The sequence below is a fragment of the Leptinotarsa decemlineata genome, unplaced genomic scaffold (assembly GCF_025532065.1).
Source record: "Leptinotarsa decemlineata unplaced genomic scaffold, Ldec_3_MD MMD2_tig00026328_RagTag_RagTag, whole genome shotgun sequence".
NCBI classification, from domain to species: domain Eukaryota; kingdom Metazoa; phylum Arthropoda; class Insecta; order Coleoptera; family Chrysomelidae; genus Leptinotarsa; species Leptinotarsa decemlineata.
Genome location: NW_027412688.1, coordinates 32785965 through 32799692, shown reverse-complemented (window position 1 = coordinate 32799692; position 13728 = coordinate 32785965). Strand labels below are relative to the sequence as shown.

At 35.8% G+C, this 13728-nt stretch overlaps 1 protein-coding gene across 1 annotated transcript in view; it reads right to left on the bottom strand.

The window, feature by feature from the left end:
- Window positions 1-13728, bottom strand: part of LOC111506731 (uncharacterized) — a 220588-nt gene that overhangs the window by 60475 nt on the left and 146385 nt on the right. The gene's annotated exons all lie outside the window — the stretch shown is intronic.

Here is a 13728-nt window from a genome sequence, read left to right as displayed (position 1 = left end):
AAGGGGTCAGTGTCAAGGCTATGGAGTCTCATCAAAGAGATCAAGCTGGACAATGAGCTCTAACAACTAAGGAACATCACATAGATCTGGAAAGGTCGCAATAAATCTGGCCATGGGCTAGCTCCGCGACAATTTAGTCTAATCTAATATACAGTGAACCACAAAGCAAAGAACGCTCTTTAGTCGTTCTTGTAAATACTGTCGAGGACGTATTGAACCACGCGACGTTGCCAAATTCACTGATAATCTTTAGGAGGTTGAGGAGAAAGATACATATGATTTTGATACTCATTACCGGGCATAGAATTTTCTCACGTTTTTTATAAATTATGACGAAATAAAGAGTAAAGGTTCAGTACTCATTGGATATTTGCTATTGCACATTCATTTACTATCGCTCTAGACTCTCTAGAGAATAGTCTTCTTCTTGTGACGTCATATTTCTGCCGTTTTTATAAAGGACAACTTTGGGAATTCATTTTGGGATGCTGAACGAATTCATAAAATGTATACATAAATTACTGCCTACTGTGAATACTGTGAATTTTTATAAAACACGTAGTGTTCTTGATATTGTTTCCAACTCAGAACATACATTTTTCTTTAGTATGGTAAACATGATATAAACAGTTCTTCAGTACTAATTAATATGGAACTAGGATTCTCGAACAATCAGTTTCATCTCCTGACATATTATCTTTGTGATTGAATCAATTTTTACTGATCTCTATAATAACTTACCAAATTGATGAAAATACCAGAAAGTTCAAACACTACATTCAAATAATTTTAAAGAATGTATTAATGCATTTGTTAGGAATCACACCGTGTTAGGAATCACACGTTAAAAGGTAAGACCTCATTAGTCCTTAGCTCGCACAAGTTTTTCAACTTCTGAGAGTTGTCGTTCGTATGGGGGCGGCAGCTGATTAACGGAAAAACAGATTTTAAACAGATTTTTTTTAAACACGTTAAAAGGTAAGACCTCGTTAGTCGTTAGCTCGCACAAGTTTCTCAACTTCTGAGAGTTGTCGTTCGTATGGGGGCGACAGCTGTTCAACGAAAAGACAGATTTTTTTTAAACAGATTTATTTACAACATACCAATTTATTGTAATAATTTTTCAATATTTCAAGCAGTTTTTTACCATCTTTTCTTACTTGTCACAATAGATAGATATATTATGTAACAAATGCCATTGCATCTTGTGCTTAACTTTTGTGTACATGAATCCTGGAATAAATTGATTTGCAATTGATGTATATGTGACCTTCTTTATTGCCGATATTGCATTTACATACTGAATGATGCATTTGTTGAAGGAGAACAAAAATTAATACTAGAAAATGAATATTTCAGAATAAAGCCTTAAGTTTTCATCTCTCCCAACTATCTGCACCATAGGTTCTGGTTAATGCCTGCCGGAAAACAACTACTTCTCCGGCTAATACCACGCAGCGTGGTATTAGCCGGGAAAGTAGTTGTTTTCCGGCAGGCATTTGCTAGAACCTACAGTATAGGTAGTTGGGAGAGATGAATATTTCGACATTTTATTTCGAAATATTTATTTTCTAGTACGTACAGTAGTCAGACACAAAAATTAATATATTTCATTATGAGAATTACTTTACAACAAACAAAATACGCGAAACTTAATCGTGCTTCAGGTAAATTAGATGCTCAGGCTGCCATTAACAAGTATCTTGACAATAAGAAAATCTACGGACACAATCTTTTTGTATATTGCCAATAACTTCTAGAGAAAGTCTACTAATTCCGACTCTGATTCAATTTTCAAAATCCTGTAGGTTTTGTGGTGCGGTGTTTGTTCCTGTTCGGATCCATTAAAATTGGTCAGTACGCCACTGGAAATCCATCATAGATTTGGTATCGTGATCAATGCAGTGGGGAACGAAATATTTGACTTTATTAGTTCTAATTGTTCGAAAAGGAATGTGTTCGTGTTTCAATTTGAGGAGCATTTATTGGAGGAATGGATTTATGATTCATAAGCCACTATTATTGTCTAACAGAATGGTACATACATAATTCAACAGTACATTTGAGTATTTAATCCAACAGTACAGTGCATCACAAAAAAAATAGTCAACAGCTTTGAGTTTCAATAGTGGGTCAACAGCATGAATACAAGACACGATATATTTGATTTATCTTTTATTTTTTCAGATTGTGGGAGGTTATAAACCCAAAAGAACAGTATAAAATATTCAACTTATATTTTTACTGTCTGATAATTTGAAATATCCTAACACTACCCAACTTCTCCCCAACCAGAATTTCCTGTCTTGGACAAAAGTGCTCAATAGTGTTCAAAAATAACTTTCGCCTAGTAGAGATGACCCGCTGGGAGGTTCTTTAGTTTCGACAAGTACTCATTACTCCAGAAAAACATGTCTTCAATATGATTTTCATGAAGTATGTGCTTGATGTGTTTCTAATGTGTCCAAGATTTTTGAATTATCGCACACTTGCCAATCGTGGTCTTTATTTTTCAATTAAAAAGAATCAATTCCAGGTTCTTGTAGGTTTCTTTGAAGTGTACAGAAGACCGACAGGAATAGAGGCATAGAAACCGCCATTGTGAAGCAAAACTGCTGTAGGGCTTCTTTTGAAGCATTTATTTATGGCTTCAAGTTAGCCAAGAAATTCTTTTTTATAATTCAATTTTGCGTTTTGTAAAATAACCTGACTTTCTGAAACTTTTTGAGTATTTTTTTAGTTTTCAGAACACCGAAATACATATATATCAGTTGAAAACATCCAGATACTTTTTTTGTTGCAGACTTGTGTAATCCAGTTCAAGGTTGTCTATGACAATGACTTGCTCGACGTTAAGTCTACGACTAACTCCGTCAGGTAGGCAAGAAACGAAAATGTGACTTGGAAAGTCGGTCTCCACTAAAGGAATATACCCTACCATTGGTTGCGCCCATTAGACACGTATCAGACATCTTCAGCCAACCAAGCATGAATGTGCAGATCTTAAATCCTACCTGTGGACCATCTTCAAGAATATCATCCTCTATGATAGTCATAATAGCATTATCAAGAGATCCTAGTTAATTGGACGATATTGAGGTTGTCACAAGGTTCAAGATTCCCATTTTAATGACCACAGCTAGCTTTCCATATGGAAGCATTATCAACACAGCTATACCTGTTGATAGGTTAGTTTCAACTAAGCATAGTTTTGACTCTGGTTCGGATGAGTTTGGCGCAAAGCAGATTCAAAATATATCTTACTCTTGGTATAAGATAAATCGTTTTCTAGTCACCCAGCCTTCTAGATTTGTTGGGAGCATTGGTACGATGTTACAGCGACGTCAGTAAATTTTCAAGGTGAATTTTTCAGTTTGTCTTTCATAACATTTGAGAGCAGATTCTCTGTTGATCTATATTCATTTAGTTCTCAGAATGTAGAAAGTTAGAAACCCTGCGGTTTTCGTCTCTCTTCTTCACTCGGTATACATAACTTTTTCTAGAAACCAGTCAGAACGAAATTATTAATCAATCGAAACAAAGTCCCAAACCACTACATCCCTTTGCAACGCTGCCCCGTATTCTGCAACCCTTCCGACCCGCAGGACATTCCTCGCCAGCATTCCTGCCGTCCTGGGCAGCCGTCCAGCTAGATAATCAGCCAACAGTGCCCTGGGCGAATAGTCGAGTGTCGAATTGGCCTACGCGCGAGCACCAGTTAATCTAGAGGGCCTCGAAATGCGTTAGTCAATTATTGAATGTGTTTGTGACCGTCCCTCTTTATTTATTACTTTCAATGAAAAGGAAGGTATCCAGGGCACGGCGGTGGCAGTAATCTGGATTATGAATGTTTAAGATACTGGTGTAATGGTGCCAAACTGGCTCATAGCAATGAAAACGAAACGATTTGGCTACTGTTCCAAATAACCTAGCCTTTAGTAAATACGTGCTTTTATTTTGAAATTCAAATTTGTTGATAGTGAAAGCTTTGTGTTACGATTTATCGTCAACCCTTTATCAATTTGTCAAATCCGATAGCTGGCAATTTAAAATTTTCCGTTGTCGGAATATTAGACAGAGCCATTCCCAATTTGAAGTTAAAATTTATAGTTACGATATAAAATTTACCTACTGTGAACACATATTATTAGTTGTGACAACTATAGTAAAACCAATAATGATTGAGAGTAAAGCGCGTTGCCATATCTAAATTTTACGTTACCAGTTTATAGCAGAATCAAAATATAGCAAGCAGTAGAGTTGTAGGTTGTGGCAAATTATAGATAATACACAATACTAGTACGATTAAAAGGTATTATTTATGACAAAAATCAGTAATGAGCTTGTAATGAGTAATACTTATACATTTCCTGATTACTGATCAGTTAAAATTCATTATTTTCTGTATAGTGTTAGATATTTATTACAACTAGTGACAACGCTGTACGCAACGATATTTCTGTCTTTGTCACTTTACCGTAACTTCCATCTCATCGTTGCAGTCCTCACTAATGTACTTGCAGCCATGAGCGTATCATTGGTTTGTGAATTATTATACAGCGTGAATTGTACGTTTTAAAGTTAAGTTAGTCAGCAATCGACGAGTTGTGATAACAATTGGTGAAAATAATAGTGCTAATAAGTGTTTAAGCGTTACATAATTATATTTCTACACCGTTCTCAAACTACTCAAAAAATGGGAGACATGGTCGGGCCTTCCACGTCGAAAAAGGTAAAACGGTCGACGGTCGATGTCTCGGTCATTAAGAGAAAAACAAATTGTACTGCGAGTATTTCACTGTCTTGAAAGAGATCATCAGCCACCAAAAGATGACTTTGTGCATATGTGCTGTAATTGTACGTGTGTACCTCCGAATAACCAACCGGGCATTTCTACATCATTAAGTTCCACAATTACAAAAGATAAATTAGTTGATATGTGCTCTGATTATACCGGTGTACCAAAATCATCGATTTACAAAATACTAAGAGAAGTAGAAATTCATGGGGACGTACAAACGCCAAAAACTAGTAGCGGACGAAAAAAATCACAGTTGATGAAGAAGCCAAAACCAGTATACGCAGAACTATTCACAGTTTCTTTTTCAGAAATGAACTGCCCACACTACAAACAGTTCTGGAGGCACTTAGCAATCATGAATTGGTACCAAAAATGGGTAAATAAACTTTTAGGAAACTTGTACACGAAATGAAATTTACGTACGGAAAAGTTGACAGGAAAAGCATTCTCATTGAACGTCAAGAAATAATAGCATGGAGAAGAAACTATCTAAGAAAAATTGACGAATTTCGGAAGCTCAAAAAAAAATTGTACTTCATGGACGAGACATGGGTTAACCAAGGATATACGGTCAAAAAAGTATGGCAGGATGGTAATATAACAAGTGCACGACAAGCCTTTATTGAAGGTTTGGTTGAATTTTCTACAAGTTCTGGCAATGATTTGATCCCACTGTCCGTGTATAATAAATAATTTCATGAGAACTTCGTTTGAATTATCAATATTTGCATTCATTTTTGGCGATTTTTTGAAACACCGTCAATAACCATTTATCAATTACTTATAAAGTCACCAAACTGTCATAAGCTTGATATTTCCACGGCTACCTAAAAATCAAATTCTTTAGAAATTATTTTTTGTACAACTGTTATTGAAAATCTCTTTGATAGAAACAATTCAATCAGAACACCTACCAAAAAATCATTTAAAAAAGTTCACACATGCAGTTCATGCTATTGGTAATATTAAATCCCCTACGAACGACAACCCTCAGAAGTCGAAACTTGTGCGAGCTAAGGATTAACGAGGTCTTACGTTTTAACGTGTGATTCCTAACACGGGTTGGGCGGTAGCAAGTGAAGATCGATCGTTAAGACTAGGGCTTGAACCACCGACCAACACGACAGTCAATTCGAGTGAGTGAACAAAGCACCCACGCCGAACCGCTTGGCTACCGACTGACCAACTGTAGGAAGTCCTTCATGACTTACCAATAATCCTCTTTAAAATAACGTGAGTTGGCGTATGTAGTTGTAACATATGCCTTGTAATCCAAAGATCGTGGGTTCAAATCCCATGGACCCTATAATTTTTTTTTATTATCAGCAGTAACGTTATACAAAAAAAATTGTATGATACATTTGTAAAAAGTGATTTTATTTTGCTCGTGAGTTTGCTCCACTTGCTGACGCTCGTTTTGCAATAATCCCCACTCACAAAATAAAATGCCACTTTCAACACTTGTAGGTAAAACGTGAATAACTATTTTTCCACAAAAACGGCTTTATTACGAAAACTTGACGATTTAGGTATAGGGATATGTACATCATCTTGAAGCATTTTTCACCATCTTTCAATTTATCGAGTAATATACAGGGGGTTTTATTTGAAAAAATTAACTTTCGACTACTTTTATGCACAATGGAAATAATAGTAATTTCAGCACGCCCTGTATGATATGGAGTCGATTTCTTGGTGTTATTTGAATATTTCGAGTTTGTCCAAACTATCATCAAAATATCAACTTTTCATGAATTGAGAGTACTGATGTACTTAATTTCAATTAAGGCTATGTTTTGGACCATATTTAGCACAATTTATTTTTTATCTCAAAAACAGATACAGATAGGTATAGTACATTATCAACAAAACAGTATTAAAATACTAGAGCGATTCCAAAAATGTATTAATATACGGGGTGTTCTATTTAAACAAATATAATTGCTAGGACTTTTTGATAGAAGTGGCAACGCCGCAATGCTCAAAATATTTTAGATCGATAGAACAGGTAAGGAAATGTGAGAGGTGAAATTTTCAGAAAAATCATGCTTTGCGTTTTCCAGAGACGTCTAACCTACCATCGACCGTGAGTCACGCTGTAGCTGTATATGATTGATAAGAGTTAATGAAAATTAATTAATACGATTAATTTATAGAAATATACCTTTAAATTTTGTTTTAAACGAGTTTAATGCAAAACAAAAAATGTCTACTTGACTACGGTATTTATCAAATGTTTCAGCAATTTTTTCATAATCAAATTTTTTTCTAAATTAGTGTTGAAATGTAAAGAAAAAAATAATGTTTTAATACGAGTGCTGTGAGTAGGTACGTGAAAGGTTATCAGAGATAAAAGAGAAGGAGAATCGAAAATATTCAAAATTTTGAAGGGGAATACTAAATCAGTAATTATTCTGCGTTGTTCCAATAACTAAATATTATACTGCCTTTGAACCAAATTAATGATATCTATAATAAAGATATTTGTCACTCTTAAATGTACGAATCAAGTCATTTCCAGTCTTGACTTGCTTTATGTTGTATCAAATTTTTTTAAAACATGTAATTGAGTACCCAAAAACACTTGAAATGTTGACAGTAGCATACGATGATTGTACTCTGAGTCATAAAAATGTTTACAAGTGGTACAAGCTATTCACAGGATGTCGAGAAGATGTGAATGACGACGCTCGCCCTGGACGACCCAGTACATCAACAACCCATGAAAATGTTGAGAAAGTGAAGAACGTTCTTATGGAGAATCGTCGAATATCTATTAGAGAAGCTGCTGAGCATGTCGGTATATCGGTCGGCTCATGCCATGGATTTTTTTCTGAAATTTTGGGCATGGAGTGTGTGCCAGCGAAGTTCGTTCCAGAATTGCCGAATTTTTACCAAAAAAAACCTTCTTATGAGCATAGCTCAGGAATTGTTGAATGACGTCAATGGAGATCCAGATTTGCTTGAAATGGTCAGAACTAGTGACGAATCATAAGTATAAGGTTATGACATCATAACCAAAGTCCAATCGTCCCAATGAACGATACCGTAATCATGCTATAGCCTCCGTATTCACCAGATTTGGTCCCCTGCGACTTTTTCCTGTTCCCAAAATTGAAGAAACCCAGAAAAGAAAGGACGACGTTTTGCGACCATTGAGGAACAATTCGAATCGCGAATATTTTTTGGGAAAAATGAAATTCACCTTCATTTTCAGTTCTGCGACGGCAACTACCGCCTCTTTGCTCCCTTGAATTGCTGCCCTCTTTCTGCAATACAAACATTATTATATTTCACCCATTCTGGTCGAATCCTTGCTGAAAGAACACGCGATCCAGCCGTTAATTGAAAAACTTCCCAAAAATCTTGATTTGCCCTCTAAGCCCAACTAACCGAAATTACATAAATGATTATGTCCGTCTAAAGCGTATCGAATCCGAGTCCAATTTGTCGAATCGCTTGAAAGAGATTAGCAATCGAGTGAATGACGCGTTGATCGGCTTACAGGACTGGCAGGATTAACGGACATTGTTCGATCCATCTCGTAACCCTTTCGATCCCCGCAGGACGATCCTTCTGTAAGCACAGGCCGACTCAATCGGGCGGAATTGAATCCGAAACGTTTGTGTGGAAAAATATACCGGATGGAGCGACAGCAAAGGAATGAATCAGATGATTTTGTTTCTTCATGAATCCTGAACCACGAACCAACGAAAACTCCTCGGAAGACCGAATAATTTTACAAGGGAACTTTTAAAATTTTCCAAAGAGTGAATAAAAACATGGGTTCTTACCTAAAAGGTCCACAATAACTAACCTAACATGTTTTATACAAGAAGCAAATCAAGTTGTCGAAAATAATAGTCATCTAGATATCATTTTCACAGATTTCAGTAAAGCCTTCGACAAGGTTGATCATGAGGTTATGTTGAAAAAAACTACACTTTTGGGCTTTCAGATCGGCTCTTGAAGCTGTCAGCTTCCTATCTTATAGACAGGAAACAGTATGTAGTTTATAAGGGATGGGAATCAGAGTGTTTCTTCGCAAGATCTGGTGTACCCCAAGGGTCCAATCTAGGACCCCTCTTCTTTTCATTACTAATAGATGATCTGCCAGAGGTAGTTCAGGACTCGTAATGTGCACTATTTGCGGATGATTTCAAATTATTCAAGGAAATCAAAAGTAAAGATGGTTTCATTTTGCTACAAAATGACGTAGATAGAGTTTACGAGTGGTCCCTGTCAAATCGCCTCACATTTAATGTTGACAAATACTTTAGTATGTCAATTACTAGGAAAAAACTACGGAATGATTTTCAGTATAAGATAAACAATGAATACTTAGCCGAGAAGACAGAATGTAGAGATTTGGGAGTTACGCTGGATGAAAAACTCACTTTTGAGCAACATATGATCAATATTATAAACAGAGCATATAGAATGCTTGGCTTCATTATTAGGAACTCATTCCAATCCACATTACTTCTTTTTAGACTTCTCTATAGAGAAGTCGATTTTTAAACATCCTTTGATTAAGAATTTTTTGTATTGGCATAGATATGTGGATGACGTTTTGGTATGTTTTACAGGTACTAAAAGGCAATTAGATACTTTTCATAGGGATATTAACAAAATTCATGAAAACATTAAATTCACTATTGAAATAGAAACAGAAAACTCAATCAATTTCTTGGACCTAACAATTAGTAGAATGAACAACAAACATGATTTTTCAATTTATCACAAACCGTCCTATACGGATATTACTATACATTACGATTCTACCCATCCGTATCAACACAAAGTAGCAGCTTATAATAGCATGATTCACAGATTAGTCAATGTTCCTCTTTCAATAGATAATTTTGATAAAGAACTCAATATCATCAAGCAAATTGCGGTAAACAATGGGTTTAAAGCCGAATTAATAAACAAAATACTTTGCCAAGAAAGTCTACACAAATGCGATTCGAGACGTTTTTCCCATTGATGAGGTAGATAATCAAAATTATAGAGCTTTAACGTATTTTGGACAACCAACGGAAAAAGTGGTTTCATTTTTGAGGAATCGAGATATTAAAAATGCATATAGTACAAGTAATACGTTGGGAAAGTTAGTTAAAAATAATAAAGACAAAACATCCAAATTCGAGAAATCAGGATTATATAAATTAAAGTGTGGAACGTGCCCTAAGGTATACAGAGTGGTCCAACAAAAAGTATGCACCTTGCTTTTCTCCTTTTTTTGTAACTTAACGCAAAAATGCTCAGACAGGTCAATTTTGCTTTTGAGGGGGACACATTTTAGATGTATTTTTCTACCTGTGCCTTCAACCCCCTAGCGAGGGTGAGTAACAACACTAAAATTTTAAATGGAAAGTGGGGTCGACTGATATATCATTTGAAAGGGCAAAAAATTATCTTTCCAATGATACCTAATTTGTTGTATTTCACTCAAACAAGTAGGTATTATGAAGAAAAACAACTACAACCCAGTACTTTGAAATGTGTAATTGACTTAGTAGAATCCTACTTCAACAAGTGCTGAAAATGTCACCCATTTGCTTCCATACAATAATACAGATTTTGTTCAAATCTATTCCTAACATTCTGTAGCATATCAGGTGTTATACTTCTGCACTCTGCTGTAATTCGTTGGCGAAGATTTTCTATGGACTCGGGCTGCGTAGCAAAACATTTATTTTTCAAGTGTCCCCAAAGAAAAAGTCTAAAGGCGATAAAACTGGTGGCCTGGCAGGCCATTCGATGGGGCCTCTCCTTCCAATCCACCGTCCAGGAAACCGGTCATCTAAAAACTCTCTTACCGGAGCAACATAGTGAGGAGGTGCTCCATCTTGCTGGAAATGAAGCCGATCATCATTATGATTTTGGTCATTTTCAATTATTTCTGTTATGAGAGGATCGATTGTATCTTCAAGCATGTTCAGGTAGACCTCACCAGTCCCAGGAATAAGAAGTGGCCCTACAATATGACTACCTAATATGCCACACCACACATTGATTTTTTGAGGGTACTGGGTATGGACCTCTCGGAATAAGTGTGGGTTACTGTCATCCCAGTAACGGAAATTATGCCTATTCACAGCTCCATTCAAAAAAATGTACTCTCATCGGAAAAGCACGTGTTGAATGATAGGTGCGGATCATCAATTAGTAGCTGGCTCAGTTGTTCACAAAATTGCAGCCTTCTATCAGGATCATCTTCATTGAGTTCCTGTACTAATTTAATTTTGTACGGATGAAATTTATAGGCTTTTAATATCCATATTATGGACGAACGCTAGACACCTGAGGCTGCAGCAAGCTGACGGGTACTTTGAGTATGATCCAATTCAACATGTCCCAAAACAGCGACTTCCACTGCTTCATTTCTGATCGGTTTCCGTGGCTGGTGTTTCACATTACAGACAGATCCGGTATCGACAAACTTTTGGACTAACTTGGCAACGTACGAATCATTCACATTTTTCCCGGGATGACTGTTATTAAAGAGGCGAGCAGTAAGTCTAGCACAACTATTATGTTGATAATAAAGTTTAAAAATTTCAACTCGTTCAGGAATGGAATAAACCATTTTTATAGTAAAGTTGAAATAATTTCAATAGCAACCGAAATGAATCAATGAACGTTTGCCTAAATTCTTTTTGTACACTTATCTGCTGTTGTTATTTGAACCAAAAAACGCAAGAGAGAAATTGAGGAATGTAGTAGTGAAAAAAATGCCGTTTTTCCGCATTTTCATTAACACCAAAAATATCGAATAAATGTTCTTGCTTTTTTTATAACTATTCAAGTAAATACAACAAATTAGGTATCATTGGAAAGAGAATTGTGTCCCCTTTCAAATGATAAATCACTCGACCACACTTTCCATTTGAAATTTTAGGATTGTTACTCACCCTCGCTAGGAGGTTGAAGTCACAAGTAGAAAAATACATCTAAAATGTGTCCCCCTCAAAAGCAAAATTGACCTATCCGAGCATTTTTGCGTTAAGTTACAAAAAAAAGAGAAAAGCAAGGTGCATACTTTTCGTTGGATCAATCGATATATTGGTCAAACTGGCAGGACATTTAGGAATCGAATTCAGGAACAACATACGAGCTATGTAAATAAGAAAACGAATTCAACATATTCAAATCATCTTCTAGAAGAAAATCACATCTTTAATGAAGAGTTCGAAATTTTGCACATAGAAAATAAAGATTTGAAACTGAATCATTTGGAAGCAATGGAAATTAATAAACTTAAAACTTCAAACATTCTAATGAATGACCAACTAGATTTGAATAAATCACCATTATTGAACTTGTTTTCTTAAAAACCGAGCAAGAATTATTATCGATGTAGATGTGAGGCAATATGCTTAAGGTAATCATAATTGAACAGGTACGTTATGTAAAGGTTCAGGTAATTTCTTAGCGGTAGTCTCAATTATGATTACCTGTAGTATATAAATAGTGATGTAAGCATAATTGAATGTACAAAACACTTGAAAAAGCTAATGTCTTAGCGAAACATGTTGTGATATATTTTTCAAATAAAGTTTGTGGAGATCAAATCGTTGAGGTGTAGTTTTTGAAATTGAATGTTGTTGTTGATTTTTACCTGAGTTCTTCTTCTTCTTAGTAAACCTCTTACTCCCGTTAAGGTATCCAATGTTAAATCTGAAGTTCTCACGAACACGTAACAGCACACGTAGATAATGACAAATGAGATTTTGTCGAAACGTTGGTGAAATTAAAGATAATATCACATACACGGATCAAATACCCGAAAACCAGTTCAGCATAGTCCTATCCGTGAGAACTTCAGATTTAACATTGGATACCTTAACGGGAAGAAGAGGTTAACTAAGAAGAAGAAGAACTCAGGTGAAAATCAACAACAACTTTTAAATAGTAGGCATTTGACGAAATGATCTGTCCTTCGAGTGCAATTTTCAGATGAAAGAACAGAAAGAAGTCGTTTGGGGCTAGATCTGGTGAGTAAGGCGGATGGTCAAGCAGTCTTGGTGGAACAGAATTTTCTTTTTCTGCAAGTTCTGCCTTTAGCCTGTCAAATAATGATAATCGATTAAGATGACTATCCCAAAAAACGGTCGAAATCACTTTCCTAGCAAAAAAAAACAGTTTTGGCTTTTTTTGAAGCCGGTTCCTCAGTTGCAATTAACGTGAGCAAACGCGGCACCCAACTCGCGGACAACTTTATCATCCTTAAATGTTGATTTAATATGTGACAAGCACGTTCTTTTGACATGTTCATAACCTCTGCTATTTCTCTCACTTTAATTTGGCGGTCGTCGAGCACCATTTGGTGAACTTTGGCGAAGTTTTCGTTGGTGGTTGAAAATTGTATACGTTCCGAACGTTAATCGTCTCCCAAGCTTTTACAGCAACGCTTAAATTTAGCTGCCTAAAATTTCACTGTGGTAAATGATGGTGCAGAGTCCCCATACACAGAATCCAACTTATCTTTGATTCGTGTATAGGCGTATTGCTTTTCAAAAACAAATATTTATTGACAGCTCGAAATAAAGGTTTTCGGCTGTCTGTTTATCCATATTCAAACAAAAAATGTGGAGAACTTCCGAAGGAAGAAAGCTACTAGGTTCGAAACAAACTGTTTATAAAGATGTGTTCAGATCATGAAGGAGAGGCAGAAAGCCAAAAATCCTTTCTTTTTCATGAACCACAAGAATTGATAGCGAGAAATATTTGTATTTGGATCCTGAAGAACAGAATTTTCATTTTTGAAACGACGGTTTTTTCATGAAATAGTTTCGAACTTTCTGAGGTATTCGAAAAACACTTTATTGTGAGATGTTTACTAAACAGTTTTAGAAAAAAGCAACACGTGTTTCGCCATACAATTATTCCTTCTGTACAGAACGAATGATAAAGTAAAT